At 36.2% G+C, this 24,600-nt stretch overlaps 1 long non-coding RNA gene across 2 annotated transcripts in view; it reads right to left on the reverse strand.

Annotated features, from left to right (window-relative positions):
* Positions 1-15,793: 15,793 nt before the first annotated feature.
* Positions 15,794-24,600, reverse strand: part of LOC308557431 — a 255,127-nt gene continuing 246,320 nt past the window's right edge. For both annotated transcript variants that reach the window (XR_013998835.1, XR_013998836.1), the window contains one exon: positions 15,794-18,814. This is a non-coding gene — a long non-coding RNA (uncharacterized lncRNA). The remainder of the gene's footprint in view (positions 18,815-24,600) is intronic.

Genomic DNA, 24,600 nt, shown 5'->3' on the forward strand with positions numbered 1-24,600 from the left:
GCTTCCTAACAGGTGAGAGAAAATAATTCATCTTGGCTTTTTAAGACGGGACAGAGTGGAAAGGTTTAAATGATAGCAAATGACTTCAAAATTACTGCCTCATTTAGAGCTTGAATATTATGGCAAAGGAGCAATAATAATTTGTTTCAGCTAACATAAATATAGAAGGGTACTATTTTCCTTACATTTTATAAACAACACAAAGAAAGTTGGGAAGTGGGAAGGGAGCCTATCTAGGAGTCAGGAAACTGGTTCTAGTGCCACTTGGTTCTAGTTTATGGTCTTGGATGTATTTAACTCTTAGAAACTTAGTTATTTTAAAATTAGGAGGAATAACTAGGTTAATCAAAGCCTAATTCAGTTATAAAATTTTGTACAATGAACGGGAATAAAATTGGAAACGCATGTTGGTCATTGCTACATACTGGTTACAGTATTTACATACAGGACTGTCTCATTTAATCCTCATAGTACTGACCTGCAGTATTTATCCCACAAAGACTAATGCTATATCCTCTATTTTGTCTTTTTCTTACCTTTGTGTTTTTTTCCCCCCAGAGACAGGAAGAGAGAGGGAGAGAGAGAGAAACATCAATGATGAGAGTCATCGATCGGCTGCCTCCCGCACACCCCCGACTGGGGATAGAGCCCGCAAGCCGGGCATGTGCCCTGACCGGGAATCAAACTGTGGCCTCCTGGTTCATAGGTTGATGCTCAGCCACTGAGCCACGCTGGCCTACATCATCTTTCTATGTCCCTGGGCTATCTCACCTAATAACTGAAACGTATAATTTCATATTAGCTGCATAATATGGTAATATTAAAATATTATATTAGATATCTTCTATGGATTACCCTACTTATATTTAAATTTTCATTTATTTGAAACAATATATAATATATAGGGTGAGGCAAAATGAGGTTTACAGTTATTCATATGGAAAACAATACAATAAATAATAAATAATAATACAAGAATAAACTCCGTGATTCACATACTCACAAATGTAAACCTACTTTTGCTCCACCCTGTATTTTCATTTTAGAGTCATTTTCTAAGAGTTGGAAAAATGTGTATACACTGTTATGGCACATGCACTAAGGAGAAGAACTGATCAATACACTCCTAGAAGTACAAATATGATGAGACAAGTTTAACTTTTGAAAACATTCTTTCATGAAGAATGCCTCTACAGCATAGTCTCAGACTTTATTACATAGGTTTTCAAGGTGGGGTGAAGAAGCTTCCATCTTATGGGAGTCAAGGGAAATGCTTCTAAGGGTTATCAACATCATTTAAATATTTCTGAACAGTGAAGGTTCAAGTGTATCCTGCATCCTCATGCTTTGTTCTCATGCCTTCCAATCAATTGTATTGATCTGTTAAGGGTTGAAGGGTATAATTTCATTGATCCAGGAAATAGCCTGACGCAGCAAAACTGCCTGCCAGCTCAAGACAGATCAATCCCACCTTTGTTTCCTTTTGGATACATTATGGTTATTTATTCTGCATCACCCAAATTCCATAATACATATCTGAGCTCAAGAAAGGGAGGGATAAAGACTTGTCTGTTTCAATGGGAAACACAGTGATACATTTCTGGGCATTCCCCTCACTGAACTGCTATGGAACTTGGTGGACGTCGCAATGCCTGGTCAAGTGTTCGGCCCCATTTTCAAGTTCACTCAAGAATTCTGTCCATTTTCAAAACTTGGCAAAGCATTAGAAAAAAACTTTCAAAAAACATTGAATTCATTTAGAAAATCAGTGTTTGAGGAAAAAAATGAAAGCCCATCATTCTAGCTTTCTTTTCCAGAGCCACCTTACTCATTTTTTTAAATGCCTTAACGGAACTGTTTGAGCTGCAAACAATCCACTGGTCCTGACAGCTTTATAACTTAGAAAAGAAACTGAAGAGTTCCATTTAAGCTAGTTTGGGAAATAATTTAAAACAAAAACAAAAACAGAAGCCATCTTACAAGGATACAGGAGTATATTAGTCCTCTTGGGAGTTTTGTAAGATACTGTAGTTAAACCTCCAAAGTGACTAGCATTTTGACTTTCACTAACCTGAAAAGCTACATGCTCCTGCCACTCTATCTGTAAACTTTGCTTAGATAACAAAGGAAATATTCACAAATTCAAAACCCTCTTAGGCTCAGTGGCCCACAGGCATGCCATTTTTAATTTTTTTTTTTGAAATAATGCTTGATTATACCTCTTTATTTAGAATATAATTAATTCATTTTCTCTTATGTGCCACTAGCCATAACCCATTAAGGAAGATGGTTAAATTGGAATTTTGGTTCGGATACTTTGCTGTTATGAAGCTTTGAATTTAAGAGAAACATATTTCCATTCCTATGCCTGACAAAGACATGTTTTAAAGTACACATTAAACAAAAGAAAATGGCTCTTCGATTACTAAATGCAATGCTCAGTAGGACAGAAAGCCTACTGCTTCTCTTAAATGCTAGACCTTTAAAACATTTGCTAGATGACAGCGTTATTTTAAAAAATAGTTTCTTTAGCAAAGAATTAAAGCTGAATATGCAACATTTCTTAGGAGCATTGAATAAATCTATTTGTCCAGCTTACTTTGCAAAGACTGTGTAGAAAACAGCACCATAAACACTTTCAGTCCCCACACAAGGGCTAAACAAAGAGTCCTCTTTCTAGCCATCTAATCGGGTAATTTATTTTTTCAACCATCACATATAAATCGAAACACAGCTGTAACCAATGACTTGCAGATCCAGTTCCCAGCCAGCTGGAATCGGTTCTGCTGAAACAGCAAGATTTTTACATTGTTCATTTCTGTGCATCTGGAGAAATCATTGAGGTTCAAAGGTGACCAGAAAAGCTCTTTAAGTAAATTCAACTGACAGCTAAGATTTGCCCAAAGAACTACAAACTCCACGTTCACTTTTACAAAATGTTCATTTCATGAAATTAATGCTTATAAAGGCTATTTGCATCATCAGTATAGACTTTATGAGTTGCTAATTGAATTAAGCACTGAAATGGTTGTTTCTTTCAAACAACTTGCTAAGGTTTCTTCAAAAACTTTTTCCAAGGAGTGGTAGCTATTTAAAGATGGTTACATTAAAACACTACGTTACATGCAGAAACACCAGGGGACCATAAGAACCTGTGAGGAAACCAGATACCAGAAATGTACCTACTCATATCTCAAATTTAATCATGTTTAGCCAGTATAATCCTCTATTTAGATAAAATGGAAGAGAAATATTATCCGAAAGAAAGCAGGCTGGAATATGTCCCTCCAGCTAGGCAGGCAAATCCCCAAGGAGCCAGAGTCCTGGGAGAAACAAACTCAGATCAAGAATGTTCCACATGCAGCCGTGCAGGGAGGTAGGCCTGGCACTAGAAGAAAAGAAACCCAGGAGCAGCAGCCACTTTTGCTCTGCCCTAGAAGCATCTAACGACACACAGGGCACAAGTTAAGGCTCAGCAGAACAAAAACCCACACAGCCAATCCTTGGTGTAAAGAGCCTCCCCTAAAAATTAGACAAAGCCACTAAAAACTAGAAAGCAAATGTATTCTTGGCATTTTAATTACACACACCATACCGCTTCAAATGCATCATTACCTTCGCTAAATACATCAAAAAGATGCACACCTTGGGAAAATGAATTCACAAGCAAATCGCAAATAGACTTTGTTTTTCCTTTTTTAGTTAAATCAATGTACAAGTAAATAGGTTATTTTCATTCTTTAGCCATCTTATTACATGCGTGGCTATCTCTATCACACTGGATCAAAGTACACTTTCAGTTTATACTGGAGGGCAGACAGTGATCACATACTAGTAAGTTGCAATTCCCCTTTAGATATTAAACCCGCATAAAGGTGGCTAAGTTCACTCACTTGGTAAATACTGACTGATTTGTGTGTGTCAGTCACTGGGTACACAGGCTATGGAAAAACAGTCTTGAGCAGTTAGAAATGTATTTTAATAAATAATAAAATGTTCTCTACCATGAGGATTACCTTTAAGAATTTCAGGGCAATAGAACTGTCAGTTCCTTTCTTAAACTTAGTTTTTATCAAAGTTCGATGAACCTTTTATCCGTTGCCTTTTCTCACAATTTCTTTGGCCTTTTCGTTATAAACATTTAATATGTATTTTATGCAACATAGGCAATGAAAACTTTATAGGGAAATGCCATATTGGTGTCATCTGATATGGATTTAGAATCTTTTAAATTCTAAAAATGTATGCCAACTCTCTTCCTTCAAGAACTAAAAATGGTTTCTCATCTAGCTTTCAGCTGGTAGACTGAGAAAAAAATGGTCTAAAATGGGCAAATATTCCATATCTATTTGTGAATGTACTTTGCTCTTATTATACTAAATGATTATTTAGTCCATTAATATTAGCTTGACTCTTTTTAAATACTAACAAGACATAACATTTCATCAGTATTCCAAATCATTTTTTAAGCCTATTACATATGAACTTTTGTGATAATAACAGCTTTGATTTCTTTGGGCTCGGTGTTAAGAAAGCCACAACATAAATTTTAAAATGTATTAAGTGCGTTACATTTTTGCTCCACCCTGTATAATTTCCAATAAACTAGCTTAAACAATTATGTTTAATTGTTCCTTAATATAGGCTTTTAAATCCTAATAATTGATTTTTTAATTATTAAGGCAGCATTTATTTATATTAGTTGTTTGCTTATATGCATATTTCATTTGTAATGGTACATGAATATCATCAGTCTCCATGGGGAAATAGTAGAATTTTACATATTTAAAAGTGACTTGGAAGTTGGCAAAGTAAAAAGTAATAAAAATATACATTCAGGGAGGGGTGAAAAATCCAATTTTGTTGTGTAAGGATGAGCATGAGGCGGCAGGAACGTGGGGTTGAAGAAACATGGGGGTGAAACAGAGAGAGCACCCATAAAACAGGACAAGGTTCTTAGCATATTCCAGAGCACTCCTAAATCAAATAATGCTTCCATTTTAGGATTACATACGAGCCAATTTGTCTCTTTTCTATTTAAAGAAGAATATTTAATATTTAAATAATTTCTTTTCTATTTCTTATAAAAGAGAACTGGATCTTACAGTGACTAGCAAAATACTAATAGATTTGTCTTTAAAGTTTAAGTTCATCACTGCATCTGACCAGGAATAAAGATTTTTGAAAGTCTACTCTGACCTTTGTAGTTTTAAACTTTGGTGAGTTTTCTTCCTCAAACTCTGGCAAGTCCAGTCACTTCTTTATCCAGGCTTGGATCTTGATCATATGCATTCAAAATGAAATACCAAGAGAAAGTAATCAGGCTGCTTTTTTAGATCCAACCTCATACAAACAAAAATTCTGATATAAAAAATTAGAAAAATGATACTCAAGTGGGCACTTAAAAAGACACAGGCCTGTCAAGAAGAGACCTATTATTTCTAGAGCTTTCAGTCACTCTTAAATATAATTTCACATATGTACTTATGAGTTTCTACTGTGTACAAGTGGTCAAGTTGCTAAAAGAATTAATAAAATGGGAAGAGAAATAGCCTCTTTCCTCAAACAGTGTAATGTGTGTACAAGAGTCAGACAAAAACATAATTATAATACATGAAAAATATGACGCACACTATTATATACAAAGTGCTCTGAAAACACAGGGGAGAGCTATATTGAGTGCGATAAAGAGGGCGTATAGCAAGAAGCTCCATCTGAGTTGAGGCTTCAAGCAGCAGAAGGACGGTTAGAAGAAACAAAGGTAGAGAGAAAAAGTCATTGAGTTTGGGGTCAGAGGGAGAGGAATGGCACAAACTTTGGTACAATATTTGGGAAATGACCAGAAGAGAGTGGTAGCTGCCGGACTGCACAAGGACAGTTATTAGGAAAAATGGCCAGGAGGCTGGATTGGAGCACAGTCTTAGAGGGTCTTTAATGTTATGCTGGAAATTAATTATTTAGGCAAAAATGAACAACTGAAATCTTTTCGAGAGGGGGTTTTTGATTAGTATAATGACCATACAACAGTAAAACCGTAATTGCCATGTTCAACACCCAATACCTTTCTAGTTCTGTGCTGGTATACATCATATCATTTTATCAGCACTATGACTCCACGAGGTTGAGTGTTTATCATTATTTGCAATTTATTGACAGGTAATCTGAGCACCAAAGACAGTTACATAAGGTACTCAAATGCCATACTAGTCAGTAAATGACTAGAATATGCTCATGACCTATCTGATTCTGAAGTTTCTCTCTTAACTGTTTTGTCAGACCACCTCTCAAAATTAAACTGGCCTCTCTGAGAGTACACTTTTGAATTTGGATCTCACTGCCCAACAGTATAAGCAGGCCACATCATGTCAGGAAGATCCTACAAAGAACTTCTGAGAGGGCACAAAGATTGTTTCTAGGAATCCCTTTGTGTCTGAACATTTCTGAAGTGACAGAAGTAATGAAACATAGGTCTGTCCAATCCCAAAGCTCATGTTCCTGCCTTCATCGCATGCTACACTTTGTCTAATTAATAATTTAAGTACCCATATAAAATTTCATCTTGGGAGTGTACCATAATTTGCTTAAATGTTTCCTAACTGCTGAGAATCCCTAAGGGTTCCAATTTGGGGATTTTATGAATGGTGTTGAAGCCAATACTTTTCTCCATGTGTCTTTTTCCCTATTTGAATTCCCTTTTGTATAACATTGAAGAAGTGGGAACATTATAATGATTTAAAACAGCTGAGTAACTTTGGCATAACTGAATAATTGATGGCCTAGAGATGTTTTCCATTTTTATTTGAATTTTACAATATATAAAACTTAGGACTATAATATCTAATATGATTTCTTTAAAGCTTCTGCTTTTAAGTTGCATGTATTCACTCATTTTCAGCTGGTTCATTACTCAACTGTTTTGTTGCTCATTTATTTCTGATCTGATGACACAATATATAACTGAAATATCAGCTAAAGATAAGGCTTTTCTTTATCTGGTAAACTTTGAGAGTAGTCACTGAGTACTTTAATGTTCAAAGGACATATCAACAAAATATCCCATTTTTCTCCCATGTGGTTGTCTCAAGTTACATGATAAAAGAACATTTGGGGATACAACATTATGTCTATTCCAAGAAATAAGGTCAGCTGGTGGAACATCAAAGTTTGTACCAAAGCTCCCAAAAGGATTTTATCAAAACAAGAAATAGACCAGTTTGGAAGTTTTATTTGTATTTCTATTTCATTCACATTTCTAACATTCTTAACCTTTGGAAAATAAGCCCTTGAATCACAGAAAATGTGAGCACAAATGTTTCATAGAACAAGGGTTTTTGAGAGGTCTGAATTAATTTTAAAAGCAAACAGTGCTTCTAATTGGGGAATTTAATGTATAAAAGCAGATGAAAAAATATACTGAAACTTAGAAACTCTAAGTTCTAATTTTGCGTAAGCCATGTTCATTCTGCAACTACAGTCAGGATACTTAACACTTCAAGGAAGCTACCACATTGGACTGGAATATCAATTCTGCAACTTTAAGCCCAATGGAAACAAAAACTTCTATATAAATGTAAAATAACATTTCCATGTAACAGATTGACTTGTGGTTATTTTACCTGCTATTTTTAAAGCAAATTTTGTTAAATGGAAAAAAAATCCAATTGATTTCCATTTTTAAAACTTGGTTTTATGCATCTGGAATGTGGTGTCAGAGTTGTTGAGTTTTGAAGACATGAAGCAGAGCAGAGAGCAAAGGAAAAAGTCTAAACTTCTTCCTTTGATTGATGTTCATAAGGCTTAGTGGGATAAAAAGAAATAAAGACAGCTAGCAAAATTTTCAGGATCTGGGGCCCTATTATTCTGAGCTGAAGAATCAGATAAATAAAATTCCTAAACTATAATAACATCATCTCGATTCACGTGTCCCTTCAAAAAAAATTTAGATTTCAAAACCAATGAAAAATATGAAAGGCATTTTACGTTCCTTTGAAAAGATGACCTTATATTAATTTTTAAAGTAACTACTTACACACAGGCCCTAAAAAAAAAAAAAAAATCTATTACTTATGGGAAAGAAGAGGAGGTGAATGAGGGAAATGTAATATTTACTGTTTTCTTCCATGAGAGCTGATCCTTCCGTCCTAAAGGCAATAGCAATGGGGACTTTCTACCTAGGCTAGGAGGGCATCCATCAGGTAGATTCTCGAATAATCCCAACCAGTTTTAAAGGAAGCTGACTTGTGACTGCAAACTTCAGATATCCAACTTTTATCATTTTAAAGTAGTACTACATGCCCACATAGCTTAGATAACTTTATAGCTTCTTTTCTTTTTTACTTATTATTTTTTTAAAAAGTAACAAATAGTGTGGGGATATAGAAGGCATATTTCTATTCTGATTACTCTTCATTCCCTGTTCAGGTAGCCTTCAGGGTATTTGGAAAGATAGATCTCTGTTAATTAAATACAATTTCATTGTTTAGAAGGGAAAGTATTTCACTAAGGGTTATTTCTTAAAGAGAAGGAAAACATGTTGTGTATTGCATGAATTAGACGCATACATTATAAAAACAAAGGAACAGTAGCACCAGAACAGAGTCAAGCTTGTTTAATAAAAAATGCTTATTCATTCATTCACTCCTTGTAGTCAAAACTCCTCACGAAAAGGCAGTCTTGAACAAATCATAGAGCTAGAATTTCTAAATAAAGAGTATTTGACCTCCCTAATTTTCAGTACAAATCTCTAGGCCTTGCCTGTAATTCTTTAGGATCCAAGTACTTTAGAGGTTTTGTATATCTCAAACATGTCTGGAATGTTGTGTCCTTCCTTCAGAATGGTTTGCCCTATAGTGAAAAATAGTGAGTTAGAACTTAAAGAAACCCTGTAAGTTTTCCTTGAGATGAAGTACAAAATGTGTTAGGTAAAATTTTTAAAAATATGGAGACAAGAAAGAAAAGACACAGAACAGTCTGTTCTTGAGAAATGACAATGGTACATAATAAAAAAGATGAAATTACTGAGGGCTTGAGAATTTAACAACATAGGAGGTTCAAACTTGTTACTCTCACATTCTTTGCTTTCCTGTTACACTGGCTTATATCTTGGCTTCCATTGGTATTTACCAGACAACCCCATATCCCAAGTTACTCATCCACTGAGCAGATGCATTTGCGATAATTTGAAAACCATGTCTCCTAGTCTGCCTCCCAACCACAAATGAAGTTATGGGATAACAGAAATCCTACTACCCTTGTCCAGTTGAGTGTACCTCTATTTCTACCTACATTCAGGATGATTTTGCTACCATTCCTACAATTTCTGTTGGCTTTCAACCAAACTTTTAAAAGGTGATTTTGTGACTGCCTCTTCCTTTGAAGCTTCAGCAATGACTTCAGAAAATACTTTATTAATTTTCCACAGTTGTCTTCATTTGAATTTTATATGGTCATGGTTTAGCATGAACGTTGTTAATAAATGTTAGTTATGTTTATTATAGCAATTTTTAAAAATATGTTCGACCTTGTTTTTAAATAATAATGTAACCCCACTTCTTCCTACTTATACATGCAAATTTCATTACATGATTTTTCATTACATTTTCTACTTTGACTGGAGAAAAGCAAACCTTTAAGTTCTTCTGAAGTGCAGCAATAACACAGCTCTCAAGGAAGATAATCTGAATAAAAAAGAAGTGGCCAAAGAATTGAATTTTATAAATTTAATGACAATTGGGAGCTTTAGGTCACATTATGTTTTGTGGTAATAAAAAAAACCTTATACCTTGAGGTCTGGTTATCAGAGAACACCACTTAGTTCTAGATTAAGAGTCTATATCAAAGAGACCATTACCTACTAGCCTTACCTGGTATTAAACAGAGTTTACTTCTAGAAAAATTACTAGGAAAGGACATACTAGTTTAAAAATTTTTATTGAGGAATGTATCTCATTCACATAGGATTTAAGTAATTGTACATATACACTACATATAAGGAAATATCACAAGACTAACATTACAAGATATCTCTCCTCCAGTCAAAATAATAAATGGGGAAAAAATGTTAGCAATAATGAAAGTAGTAACACGGGCATCAAGAGGAAGTCTGGCTGCCCACATTCCAAAAAGCACTGCACCAGCTATGCTGGAACCACCTATGAATTCAGTAAGCATCTAAGAGCCATCACTTCATGTAGACTCACTGACCAGATTATCTGCCAAGTCCATCCCTATTTCTCCTGCAAGAGAATGGACCTACCTCTACCTTGGCTATTACCACCTAACAGGCAATGAGATAATGTTGAACTGGAATAAATCATGTAGGTGGGACCAAATAAGAGCTAAAATCTGAGCATCAAAGAACTACTCAACTATTTGAACACCGGCATTCTAAATAAGCCTACGAAACTGAATTTAACATAAGCAAAAAAAAAAAACGTTCAAGGGATAAACAAGAGAAAAAAAGATTCCTGAAACAGATTAATTAATGAAACATGAAGGAAATATGCCCTTCTACTACAGCATAATCACCTAGTGAGTCTGTACACTGCTGATATGTTATAAAATTTGGCTGCTCCAAGAAATGTGAATATTCCTGACAATATTCACAATTCAAGCATTCTTTTCCTCAGAATATGTATAAGTATATAATGAATATAAAGAACAGAAACATGATGCAGTTAACAACGTGGGGAGTAAGATCACTAAACCCCACGCAGTTGAAAATCCACATCATATAACTTTTAACTCTCCCCAAATTTAACTACTGTCAGATCCCTTGGTATCTGCAAGAGGATTGGTTCCAGGGCCCCAGTGGATACCAAAATTTGTGTGTGCTCAAGTCCCTTATATAACATGATGTGGAACGAAGCACACAGTCAGCCCTCCACATCCTCAAACTCCCAATCAGGGATCAAAAATACTGGTTTTGATCAGCATTTGTTTGAATCCGCAGATGCAAAACCCATGAATGTGGAAAGCCAACTGTATTTATTGAAAAAAACACACCACATATGAGAGGACCCCTTTCAGTCAAACCTATGTTGTTCCAGGATCAAGTGTAGTTATTTAAACATTAGCCTTTTTGAAGAATTACACATAAAGCTATTCACACCTATTCAAAATTAAGGGTCTATTTTATTTAAGTAAATGGAGCGAATGAAAAAGAATGTGTATTTTTTTAAAAGGTAAGCATTGCACAGATAAAACATTGTGAGTAAATCTTTCAGTAGCAAAAGGAACAGAGCAGGTAGTACAGTCTATTTTATTTTGAAAACCCATCAGTTCCCTACAAATAGATAATGGGTGTCAACATGCCTATTCAAAACGTTATAATAAAATGAAATCACCTTTTCCCCATCAACATCCTTGATAAGGAAACTTTTCATATACGAGTCCTATTTTTGGAATTCAAAATAAGTATTATATGATCAAATACAAAGAGTTTATTATGCCATTAGTCTCCTGGTAGCCCTCTCTAACCTCTATTTATAGGACATGACTTAATTCATCCTAAGAGGCCTCTTATCTTGGATTCATTTGGTTTTCGTTTAGTTTATTAGTCAGAGTCAAGGGGAAAGTGTGCCTGTAATCAGATCTTCCCCACAAGATTCACCAGAAGGAGAATACATACAGGCAACAGTTTTTGAGGCATTAAAAGTAGCAGCCTCAGGATGGATAAACACAGACTATGAGCGTTCACACTACATATTGTGAAGCGTTAATTGAAGAATGTTTATTTGGCACAACAGCCACCCTTTTTTTGTACATTCCGTAAGACGGTGGCATCCTGTTTACATGGCTATGCCACCTTGCAGCAATGCATTCTTCAAAACACACTCAAAATGCTTTTTAAATTACCTTTCTCCCAGTGCTGGATTCATAAGCTTAATTCGATCTATGTTTTGGAACCCGAGGTGCAAACAATGTATTACCAACTAGATTCAACATCTTTTATGAGGCTGAAAGACCTCATACATAAACTGATTTCACTGCATAAGGTTGTGATGCCTGCACATGTGTGAGTCAACTGCCCCCCAAAAATAAGTATGGTAAATTTGATATTTTCTTATGTGTGGTACTTACTTTTTCTTAGTTTGTAAGAAATATGATGCTTGAGATCCAAGAGGGAGAAGGATTAGGTGGAAGCTACTCTGACACTCTCCCAGGACCAAACTAGAATTACAACTAAAATACAGAAAAACCATCCTAAATAATCAACTGTAACTAAAGATGAGCTGGAGAGCACCTCATAACCAAGGAGGAAAAGCGGAGACCACACAGAGACTGGTACGAACTGTGGAGGGGTGAGAGGGCTGGCTGGGCTCCCACGGGCAGAAGCTGAAGGTCCAGAGGGATATCTCAGCTCTGGGGGTTCCCACTGAGGACTCTGGGTCCTAAACCCCAGGCTGGGCTTCCCAGCCAAGAGCCCCAGAACTGAGAAAGGTGCCCACATAACATCTGTCTGCCAGGGAGAGACAGCTGGAACTGCAGGCACCCTCTTAAAGAGCCTACATAGTTTCGTGTGCAGCTGCTCACCTTGAGCTCCAGCAGAGGGAGGGCAGAGTGGACTAGAGCAGTGTGAGGAGAATCTAGGGAGGCTGGCTGGGGAAATAGATCTTGGAGGGCACCCATTTGGAACCCAGTGCTGAGTCTTTCCCCCATACTGCAGAGGAATCTTTCTCAGGCAGACATTTACCTTTCAAGCAGATTTTGCCTGTGGGGGAAGCAATTGCCCCACCCTGCTGGAAAACCTCTGGCCCCACCTTGTGGAGTTTCTACAGCCTGAGGCTCCTTAAGAGACTGAATTTACAGCCTCTGGGTGCTTTGGGTCTTTGCCTTATTTGCTTCTGAATCCAGGGCTTGGAAAAGCAGACCTTGGTGCACATCTTGGTCCTGTCCAACACACCCAGCCCCAGCAGAGGAAACCAGAAGCTGTGGAGTGTGGAAAACTTCAGATAAGGTACTCAAGGCCAGTCACAAACTGTATCTGACATTGGCCTGCACCAGAGACCATCCAAAAGACTGGGAGTCCTAGTAGATCTACCTAATACATAGAAACAAATCTAAACAGGCAGCCAAAATCAGGAGACAAAAAAACAAGCCCCAAATGAAAGGACAAAAGAATTCTCCAGAAGAAGAGCTAAATGAAATGGATATAAGCAACCTATCAGATATAGAGTTCAGAATACTGATCAAAAAGATGCTCAACAGCATGAAAAAAGATATAGAAACTATGAAGGAAATTTAGAATGACATAGTAGAAATAAAAAAGGCATTGGAAGGAATGAACAGCAGATTAGGGGAAGATGAGGATCGGATCAGCAAATTAGAAGACAGGGTAGAAATAAATCACTCAGAGAACCAAAAAGAAAAAAAAAAAAATTAAAAAACAGGATAGTTTAAGAGAGCTGTGGGACAACATGAAACGTAAGAATATTCACATAATAGGATTGCCAGAAGAGGTCAAAAGTAAGCAAAGGTTAGAGAAGCTATCTGAAGAAATAATGGCAGAAAACTTCCCTAACCTGGTCAAGAAAGAAGTCACACAAATTCAGGAGTCACAGAGAGTTCCAAGCAAGAAAAACCCAAAGAAGCCCACGCCCAGATACATAATAATTAAAATGCCAAAAATTCAAGACAAAGAGAGAATCTTAAAGGCAGCAAGAGAAAAGCAATGTGTTACGTATAAAGGAACTCTCATAAAGCTGTCAGCTTATTTCTCATCAGAAACTCTACAGGCCAGAAGGGAATGGCATGAAGTATTCAAGGTAATGCAAAACAAGGAGCTGAAACCAAGACTACTCTATCCAGCAAGGCTATCATTCAAAATAGATGGTGAAATAAAGAGATTTCCAGACAAAAAAAGGCTAAAAGTTTATAATCACCACACCAGCATTGCAAGAAACGTTAAAGGGACTGCTGTAATAAGTTGAAATAAAATGAGAAACATAGGCATAAAGAAATAAAATGGCAATAGATAAGTACCTATCAATAATAACCTTAAACATAAATGGATTAAATGTCCAAATAAAAAGACATAGGGTAGCTGAATGGATAAGAAAACAAGACCCAAATAATGCTGTCTACAAGAGACCCTCCTCAGAACAAAAGACTCACACAGACTGGAAAACAACAACACAAAAAGAAAAATATTAGTGAACAATCTTGAAGATATAATGATTCAGTTTAAGGACGACATTCTGATTTTGATGCATGGTGCTGTGGTGTTAATAGCCAGTCAGAAAATGAGAACACCAAAAATTTTAAGATTTTATTACGTGGTCTCACAATAAACCTCCACAGTCTTGAAAATCAGGGAAACTTGAAAAATATGGGGTCTTATGTTAATTTTAATAATTCAAAGTAAAGCTTTATTTTTTAGTATGCATTAAACTTAATTTATGTGATATGAAATGAAAGCTGCTAGGTAAAAAAAAATGTTTCTTGTAATTAACTGCTTTAAAATAGGGAATTTTCCATTTCTTTTTTTTATCCCCTTCCCCATCCTCCCCTCTGATTTTCCATTTCTTAAATAGTAAAGTTAGTTTTTAGAAAAGTAGTTTCTCAGGCAGTAAACAGAGTGTGGTGGGTGCAATTAAACATTTTAACTATGAATTCTCTTCTTAAAACTTTCATTAAGAAAAATAAAAATAAACTGCTTTTCTGACAAATGATATTAGAGTATTGCAAAGTTATAAACTCATAGTATTTAGCATGGGCAACAAGCTCAGAATCATCTCAAAATCCCTATAAACCTATTCATCTGTGTTCTCTAAAAGAATTTAAAAATAAGAATGTCACTTAAAAACACCAAAAACAATGACTAATTGGTAGCCACAGTCAAATTAGGGGCAAACCCTTCTAGTGCATCAAAGTTACTGAGATTTTAAAACTCTGTATTATAAATTTAGGTTAGACAATGTTCAATCGAAGATATCATAATCTCAGAGTGCAGGGTGAAGTTCACCGCTCAATGTAACTCTTCCCTGACTAGTTACATGTAATATTTCATGCATTTTTCAATAGGCATAGGTTTAGGATAAAGAACTTAATATTTAAAAATATATATTCATGTTTAAATTTCAGTTTTGAACATGTACAGTAACTTTTTGAAGTTCAAAGTATGATATTTAGAACACTTAAAATATGACTATCATTTTACTTCCTCCTAAATGTAAGTCTTCTGTCTACATTATTTTTCAGTCATCATATCCCCCACTACCCCCGCCCCCCCCCCCTCCCCGGCACACACACGGTATTTGCGGGTAGAAAATCAAGTAAAAATAGCAAGATACGACTGTAGGTAGGAATGGTAAGGAATATGTGTCACCTAGAGTGGTACACTGGGACATAATAGAACAGACCAACAGGCCACATGGTTTCAACACCAAAATGTTATTCAGAATGATGCTGATATATTCTCTCCTATTTCTTGGTGCCCCTCAACTGACCAAAAGAAATAGATAAATTCTCAATGGAAGCCTTGACCTGTAACTTATATCTTCTGTAGATAATTAGGAAAGGCAAGACACTTAAAGAGTTAATTTATCCTACTTATTAATGATGATCACAAATGCCAAAAGTTTGAAATATATAAACACACACACACAAACAAACCAAAATTACATAGCTTTAGTATTAGAAAAACACCATGCAGGGAAAACCTTTTCCACTTGGCAGAATGACAAAGAAATACAGCTATTTTGAGATAAGTTTATTTCTAGCTTTTGGTCCCATAAAAATAACCTGTCTTATTAACCATTTTTCATATGAAATGTGGACTAGAATGAACTGCCTTAAAAATCTGAGTCAAGTAGCTTTAGTAAAAAAATCGCTTTCAATAAAAAACATGACAAGCAAAGATTACAGCCATTTATTTTAGAATATTTTATAAAATATTTACATAAATGATTGATCTTACAAGCAAGACCAAAATATTCCTAGGGCTTGTTCTAACGCAAACACACCCTTCCATATTCCTACATCTCTAATTTAGAAAAGGGAGGGACTATTAAAAGCAGGATTTTGACCTCAAGTTAACATATGACCATAATGAAAAGTAGATGTTAAATTAGGATTCCCTTAGAATATGAAGGTAGAAAATGAAAATTGTTTTTAAAAAAATTGAAGCATGATGCCTCTCTGCTGGAAAAGTGATCAAATATGTTTTAAGATAGGTGTTAACACATAAAACAACATAATTTACAGTAAAATCATGCTAAACACAGATAATTACTAGACCTCACTATAATTATCTTGCCTTGGTACAGTAGAAATTTTAGTTATAAGGGGTTAATTTTTAGCTTTTAAAATTTTGCATAAGTTTTGTGACTTTACTAAGAAAAACATAGATGGCATTGATAGAAAGTAAAGGAACTGTGAGCAAGTGATTTACATACATGAAGTTTTTATGTCCTTTGATGGGTATCCACAAGTATCTACATAGTAGCAAAAACTACTGACATAGTATAATTAGCCCACTTTGCTTATTTCCTGTGTCTAGCCATTAAGGGTAGGGTGAGTTTCCTGACATGCTTGATTTGTATGTAGCAATCGGATGGTCTGTGAACACGCTTAACGGCAGGGTTTTTTGTCTACGATGCCATTCGCGTTACTAAACCAGAGGTGGGGCAGCCTTAATCTACAGTGAAACAACTCCTCTTCCATTCTTATCATTGGGAAATAAAAGCATTCAATTGAAGGTGGTCAGATGGGGATTTAACCAAATAATTATAAAGAGTGCCTAGAAGGAAACATTATTTAGCAAATTCTACGTGGACTGCTGTGTTTATCTCTGCATAGCTCTCTACTTCCTTTACCAGAAACTTTTGGGTAGATGACTTTCTTTTTCCTGATTACAAGGGAAAAGGTTACCAGTGTGGATGGAGCAACTTTGACAATTCCCGAAAATGATTTCTTTTTTTCCCCTCCCATTAATTTTTGCACAGCATGGTTTGAGGTGGGTAACCACTGGCCGAGCAAAGTGGCCAGCGGGGGAGGTGCTCCTGGAATGTGTTGAATGCGGATTCTTTAGATGCTTGGACGGGGTGACTGCCCCCTTCTTGGCTTCTACCCATTTGCACTGGTTAGGCTGCTTCAGTAGGAAGCAGGCATTCTATTTATTAAATGTGTGGGTAATATTTTCATAATGCATTGCCAAGAGAATGACTTACATAAATATGTATCATTTAAACATGATGTCCCGAAAGGAGTCCTAGACCAGGAGTTTTGAAACTTGCTCAGTGCTCAGCCGACTGGCTAGAGCATCGAGGACAAATTGTGGCACCGTTCGGGGTGTTTCCTTTAACAAATTTGTTTCAGTTACTGTTGACATACAATATCATATCAATTTCAGGTACGCAGCACAGTGATTAGACACAGGAAGTGATCACCCCGATAAGTCTAGTACCCATCTTGACCTATATGGTTATTACAATGTTACTGACTGCATTCCCATGCTGTACTCGACATCCTCATGACTATTTATATAAGTGGCAATTTGCACAGGAATTACTTTTAAACACTCAGCGGGTTTCCTTGCTCTTACTCGCTGATTCCTGACTACTCTTGGGTTTCTGAAACTAGCTTTTAAAGCAAAGCTTCATTTTATCCACAATTTGGTTTAGGTCTCTTTACATTTCGCTTTGTTTATTCTATTTTAAAATTATAGAATAAAGTTCTCAGTTGAGAGAGTCATCTCATCTTGGTTGAAACCTTTCGACTAGGAGCTCTTACACCAACAACTCATAAGGCAAGGCCCCTTTCCTCATGGAAATTCCTTTGAGAAACTGGTATGTTCCTGGCCTGTTTTTTTACCAGCTTTTCATTTTAAACGGCTTGGCGATTAGCGAGTAATGCACACAGACATGCTATATATTGACAGTTACCTACTTTTCATTCAATCAGTAAAATGTTTTAATTGCCATTATGAAATATCACTATTTTCTTTCCTCTGAAGCATAGTTCAAACACTAAGAAAAGTGAAATGAATCTTTTAATCCAGTCAACTAATTTTCCTTTAAAAGACTTAAAAAAAAAAAAGCAGATGTACTTCGGATCCACACTCAGGCACAAGCTGCTTCCTAGAACAGTCTTTTGAGTTCCCGACTCACCCTAAACCGTCTTCAGGCCATATTGCACTCCTACCCTGGCTCCTCCACTCATCTAATCCTGTTAGTTGGCTTACTGTCATTATCTCTTGAGAATTATCTCAGGATTCTGTTATATAACTGACAATGATAACGGTTTTCCTAAGCAAGTGTTTTAAAACTAACACGGATTACATCTTATATAGACTTTTGTCTGATATTCTAATTAATGTATAATATGAACAACAATGAAAACTATTTAGCAGAGAAACTGCATGGCAATATTTGAACTTTCATTTATTTGCATAGATCTGTCTACCTTTTTCTGAATTAGAGTGGTTCTATACTAACCATTCAGACATAAAATGGTGCTAAAATAATATTAAAAATAAAATTTAAAAATAAGGCAAATAAATATACACAGTCTTTATTCCTTCTGTGAAATCTCTCCACACAAGAGTACATTGTTCAGTCAAAGCCCTTATCACACTGTATTATAATTACTGTTTATAGTCTATTTCTCTGACTAGGCAGAGAGCTTCAGGAGGTCTTAACCTATTTATCTCTGGGTCTCCAGCTCTGACACGTCTGGCAAATAAAGGATGTTCAGCGTGAAACTGTTGAATGAAGAAAAATCGAGGAGAGAGAATAGGCCTGATTTTTTCATTCTGCCATTTATGGTGTGTGGCCTCTTGCCTCTTAGCCTTGGTGAGCCTCAGCTTTCGCATCTGTAATATGGGTGAAATAAGGAGTTGTAAAGAGCCTGAAAAGACATCTCGTGTGTATAACCTGTAAATAATTGCACGGGGCTTAGTTAATTTGCTATCCCTTCCGCAGTCAGAGCCCATCACTTGCTACGTGTGAAACCCTGGGCTAAGTAATGGGACATCCTGCTCCTTTCCTCGTGGAGTTCAGAGTCCAGCCGAGGAGAACACCGGCTAAACGGGCAGTCGCCGTAACATCTGCTAATCATATTGTGACAAAGGTTGGGCAAAGTAGGGGATGCTAAGGAATACGCTGGTGAGTGTTTACCACAGTCTTGAGGAGTGTGGGGAGGGTTCCTGGAGAATGTGATCTCCAAGGCTGATAAATGTCAGGTAAATATTTCAGGCAATGAAGGAAGCGATGCCAAGACCAGGAAGGAAGAGTGAGAGCCTGTTGCTATGTGTGTATGGGGAGCTTCTTAGATTCCACAAGTCCCAGCCTTATCCCAAAGATCATACAATAATGCTTTTGTAATCTTTCTTTAGGGCTCATCTGTTTTAGAAAAATATCTAAGTTAAGTTATTTTTTTCTTCCATCACGTAGAAAGTTTTCTGTTTGGACCTACATTTCTAATATTCTCCTAACTCATACGACCTTATTTACGCTTTTGTATTTTAGCACATGTTCAGTCAAAGAGAGCAGTATCCCATCCTGGTGATGCAAATGAAACTTGTTAATAATGCTGCTGAATATATTGCATATTGCTGAATTCGTTTCAAAAATTTAAAAGATTTGACTTTGGGTGGTGGGCACACAGTGCAATATACAGATCTTGTAACATAGAAACCCACACCTGAAACCTATATGATCCTATTGACCAATGTCACCCCAATACACTTAATTTTTTAAAAATTTGAAAGCATCTTACCATTGATTGGCTTCCCCTTTCATTAACTGCCAGTATTATGTGGCTTCCTTAAGGTAAAAAGGATCCTAGTCACAGAAATATTTATATTGACAGAATTAGCAATTTAATGAATTTTTGCCACATTATATTACTATTTGTGATTAAGCTTCACACATTGGGTGTCATATTAGCATTTATATTTTGTAAGTTTTATGTAAACACCATAAGAGTGTGAATTATACTTTGTGTTGACAAGTAAAGATGTAAACCATGTACTAAGGTCAGTTGTCTTAAAACATTAACTTCCTTAAAGGAGTCGTGCAAAGCACATGTGCAAATCAGCAAACCTAGGCTTGCTTCTCGGCATAGACATAACCTAGCAATGTGGCTTCAGGAGGTCACTTTTATTTTATTTAACAAATGTTTCCTTTACCCTCCTCACTTGTATCTTGAGCAAGATGAAAACGATGTATGAAAGAGTTTCAGTGGAGATGAGTTATAAAATGAACACTCAAAGTAAGTATGGGTCAATACTAGAAGTTAAAAAAAAACCTTATTCATTATCACCTTCCATTTCAGTGTGTGAATGCTAGACTAAGAATGGAATTTCCTAAGCACTATTTAAAATATAAATGTAAATTCTATGTTTCACTGAATCATTGTTTATATCATCGTTATTGTCAGGTATCAACGTTGGCAATGGACTGTAGCAACATCAATAGGGGAAGACAATTTTAAAATAGCTCTAATGGGTCCAGACAGTCAACAAATCAAAGAAAAATAAGATAAAAAGAATTATAATGTTGTTATAAGATGAGACCTTTAGGTATTTTTCTAGAAATTTTGATGTGTGAAAATGTGTTAAAATAACAATGTCATGGGTTGAAAGGAAGAAATGGGCTAAGGAATACTTCCCACAATAGTCACACCATAAATGCAATAATTCATTTTGCTCAGTTTGACCTCTTAAAAATCATACATACTACTATTCTCTCTCTCTAAAAACACCAAACCAAACCAAACTAAAGAAAAAAACATACAGTAGAAAAATCTGGTGCCTTCTTGGTTCCTGTAAGAAATAAATTGCTAATTACCTTGGATTTCAAACCAAGGTTGAAACTATGATTTGAAACCATATATTTATTACAGAAGTTATTATTTTCCATCCCCAAATTTCCTAATGACAAGAAACAGCCTCTTTTAATCAAATTGGCCTCCCTTATTCTCCTTAAGTACAAGAGACGCTCATCTGGGGCTGCAGCTAATGAAGCCATGAGATGACAATCTAAGTTTTAGGGCAGTCTTCTACTAAAAATAAGTGGCCATTTAAATGCTACCATATCTTGTTTTGCAAATCTATCCTCACACAGCAAATAATCATTTTTGGTGCAAAAGTTAGTCATAAAATCCTCCATTAGTGGCTGGTAATGGACCATAATATTACATGTTTGTAAAAAGTGCATTTGAAAAATGAAATGCTAGAAGGACTGGCCATGTAAGGAATATTAATATTTATATGAGATTACCTCGTAGGTCCAGATTTCCTTTTTACTGACAATTTGCCTACACAGAATATTTTCCACTATCTTGAAGAAAAAAGGCTTTGCAATTTTCCAGCACTCATCTATATTAAGCTATATCCGTACTCTGCTTTGTTGTGTCCTAGCTGCTTTAATAGAAAAATGGGAGTGATTAATAATTGTTAGTTTTACAATAGATATGATAAAATCAGAAAACAGCTTTAGAATGTTAAATATATTATAGGCAAACAATGTTAACCTATGTCTAAATCAAACCTGAATGCTTACAGCAAATTTCCACCCTTCGTTATTAACACAGAACCCCAGAGGGGTGAATTTCAAGCAGGTATCAAGAGAGAATCTGATACTTGTAATTATACTTTCAACATAAGGTTATATATATTCCCAATGCAACGCCAACAATGCTGGAGGAGATATGTTCAGTTGCCACCAAGATCAAAATTGACAAAGATGCTTCTTCTGAAAATGGAATAAACTAAAATCACTTAGTGATAGACAAAAAAGAATTCTGAGCCCCTTTTTTTCTTGTTTTAAAAGGCGTTTGTCTTTATTTACAGGAATAAAACTATGATCATAGTTTCAGTGATCGACTCAGACTGGACGAAACTGTTTTGAATGTTCACAGAGTTATGAACTTCACTGTGAGCCAAGCACTGCTCTGCTACATTTGTTATTTCACTCGCCCTTTTCCACAACCTTTGAGGTTGACGTTACTTTACCGATGAAGCTGCTGAGGCACAGAGAAGATAAAGAAGCTGTTTAAGGCCATACATCTAACAAATGATTGCAACTCTGACAAACTGATAATGGAGCCTACTCTGTCTCTGTTTGTTGATGTCTCTGTCCCTGAGCAGGGAGGTGAGACTCATTGAAGGTTATTGCTCGGTTCAAGTGCTAATTACTAAACGCAGAGCGTGCATCCCTAGCCCACGGTCAGAACGAGCCAGCTGTTTATTTTCAGGAACTGAAGGGGCGTTTAGCATGGGCACTCAGTGGCTCTCTGGCCCTTGACTCTTCTTGGAATTTTGCTAGAACTTACGTGGAAGAATATTAGGTTTCTCACACTACAGGATAAAAAGTGTGCAAGATTCTACTGGTGTAGACTAGCTCCGCCACAGGTCTAAGGCAGCCCTAAACGAGCAACGAGAGGCAAAACTGTGCAGTGGAAGAATGCCGGGATGGGAAAACCAAACCTCAGTTTTCACATCTGTAAACACGGATCTGAATCACCACTGCTTCTCCCTGGGTTAATATGGAGCAGAAACAGAAACGAGGTAACAAGCATGAAAGTAGCCTGCAGACAGCCAAGACCATCACAAAATAGGTGTTCATATAAAGTAACCGATGAAGCAATCCACTGGTAGACAAAAGGAAGCACTGTCTGTTGTCAGGAGCATAGGTCGCGTGTCCAGATCAGCTTTACCAGGAGAAAATAATATTGTTGCAGCTTCAGTGTCCCCTGGGCCTGCCTCTTGGAATGTGCATCACTGCAACTGCAACGTGAGTTAAGCGATTGTACTACAGGACCAGGAGCGTTCTTGGATCTTCCAAAGATCAGCTTTATATGGGCCACTCTAGCGTGATCAAAGCTTTGAAGAGAGATTTTCAGTAAGTGAATCTGGAGAATAAGATGAGGTGTGAAGGAAGGAAATAGAGTAGAGCACTAACTTTGAATTCAGAAGTCTGGCCAGAAGTGGTTTAATGACATTCACTTATTCCAGAAATATCCACCACTGTGGTTCTACCCTGTGCCAGTTATTATGAATACTAAGCCAATGAAATATATACAGTTTCCAACTTTTTGGAAATTCACAGACAACTAGGGAGGCAGATATTATACAAATAATTGCAATAACTATGTTATTAATGAGTTTGAACTTCAGTTTTCTTAGTTATTAAATAAGAATACTGGAGTATATGATTGCAAAAGTCCCCTTCACTCATTACCTATGACTGCTTTTTTTAAAGTTACCATTTAAAGAATAGAAGAAGATACAATATCAAGTTAGAAGTAAAGGAGTAGGGTTGCCAGAACATGCAACTTAAACATTATTAATTGCATATTGATGCGAATATCGGAATAAGCAGGTATTCAGGAATGAATGCAGTATTGCCAAAAGGAAGAGTAATTGAAAAACTTTTTAGACGAAAAGAATAAATTAATCAAAGCTTTTGTGTTCATCTTTATGGTATCACAATAGCTTCCACCTACTGCCTTCCATGTACCAACAATGGATAACATAATTTAAATTATGCTACCTCATTAATTCCTACCGGAGCTCTACGCTGTGTTATTATCTTGGTTTTAGATAAAACAAGCGAGGCTTAGAGAGACAGCTACTAAATGATACAGTCACATTTGTGTTCTGGCTGCCTCCTTCCAAAGCCTGTGCTTATGCACCTTACCGCTTCTGTTACAAACACTTTCATGAGTTCCTTTTGGGCACGGAGCCCCAGTGTGACTGGATTTAGTGTGCACGGGTATGGGCTGGAAAGAGATGGGCCCAGGAGATGGAGGGGGCACCTGACATAAGTTTATGTCAGTACCCTGGAAACAGATTGTAAAGTTCCTTAATGTCCTGCAAGTAATGTAAACTTTATTGTGTATACAAGATAATAAAACTTTTGCAAAATATACACTATTCTTTGAGTAAGAACTTACACAGAGGGGAAGGAGCTTCAGGAGGTAAAAGAAAGCCAGAGGCTTAAATGAAGGTCAATGAGAAATATTGTGAAACTGAGTAAAAAATCTAACTTAGATATATAAGACATTTTTAAAAAAATCCAATTACTTAAAAATATTCCATAGTTTACTTTAAAATAATCAAAGAAGCCTTATATTACCTATATTACTTTCACATGTGTAGTTAAACAGCTAACATAGAAAACATGTATAATCACAGAACATTTATATCTGACAAAGAATTATGTCCAGGAACAAAAAGGTTAAATAAAATTGTCAGTGTCAAAAAGCAAAGTAAGCAGAGATCAAGGAATGAATAGTTTCTTATCCCCCACCAAAGTCAGGTCTTCTAATAAATTAATAAATTCCAATTGTCTGTTAGTGAAAATGGGGAGAGGGAACATTTCCTGAGAGCCCACAATAAGCGGTTCAGCTAGATATTTTAAATTCTCATTTAATTCTTAAAAAACAAACAAACCCAACAACACACACACAAATACACAAAACACCACCAGCAGCAACATTCTGTGGCCATGGGATCCCATAGGACAGAGGAAGATCTTAACTCTCTGAAAAAGATTGATTTAATGAAGGCATCAAGGTTCCAGCCTTGACTTGTGACTATGTGACTTTGAAAACAATCTCCTGATCTTTATGTGCTTATGTCCTTCCCTATAA

This window comes from Miniopterus schreibersii (assembly GCF_964146895.1).
Source record: "Miniopterus schreibersii genome assembly, chromosome: 5".
Classification (NCBI taxonomy): domain Eukaryota; kingdom Metazoa; phylum Chordata; class Mammalia; order Chiroptera; family Miniopteridae; genus Miniopterus; species Miniopterus schreibersii.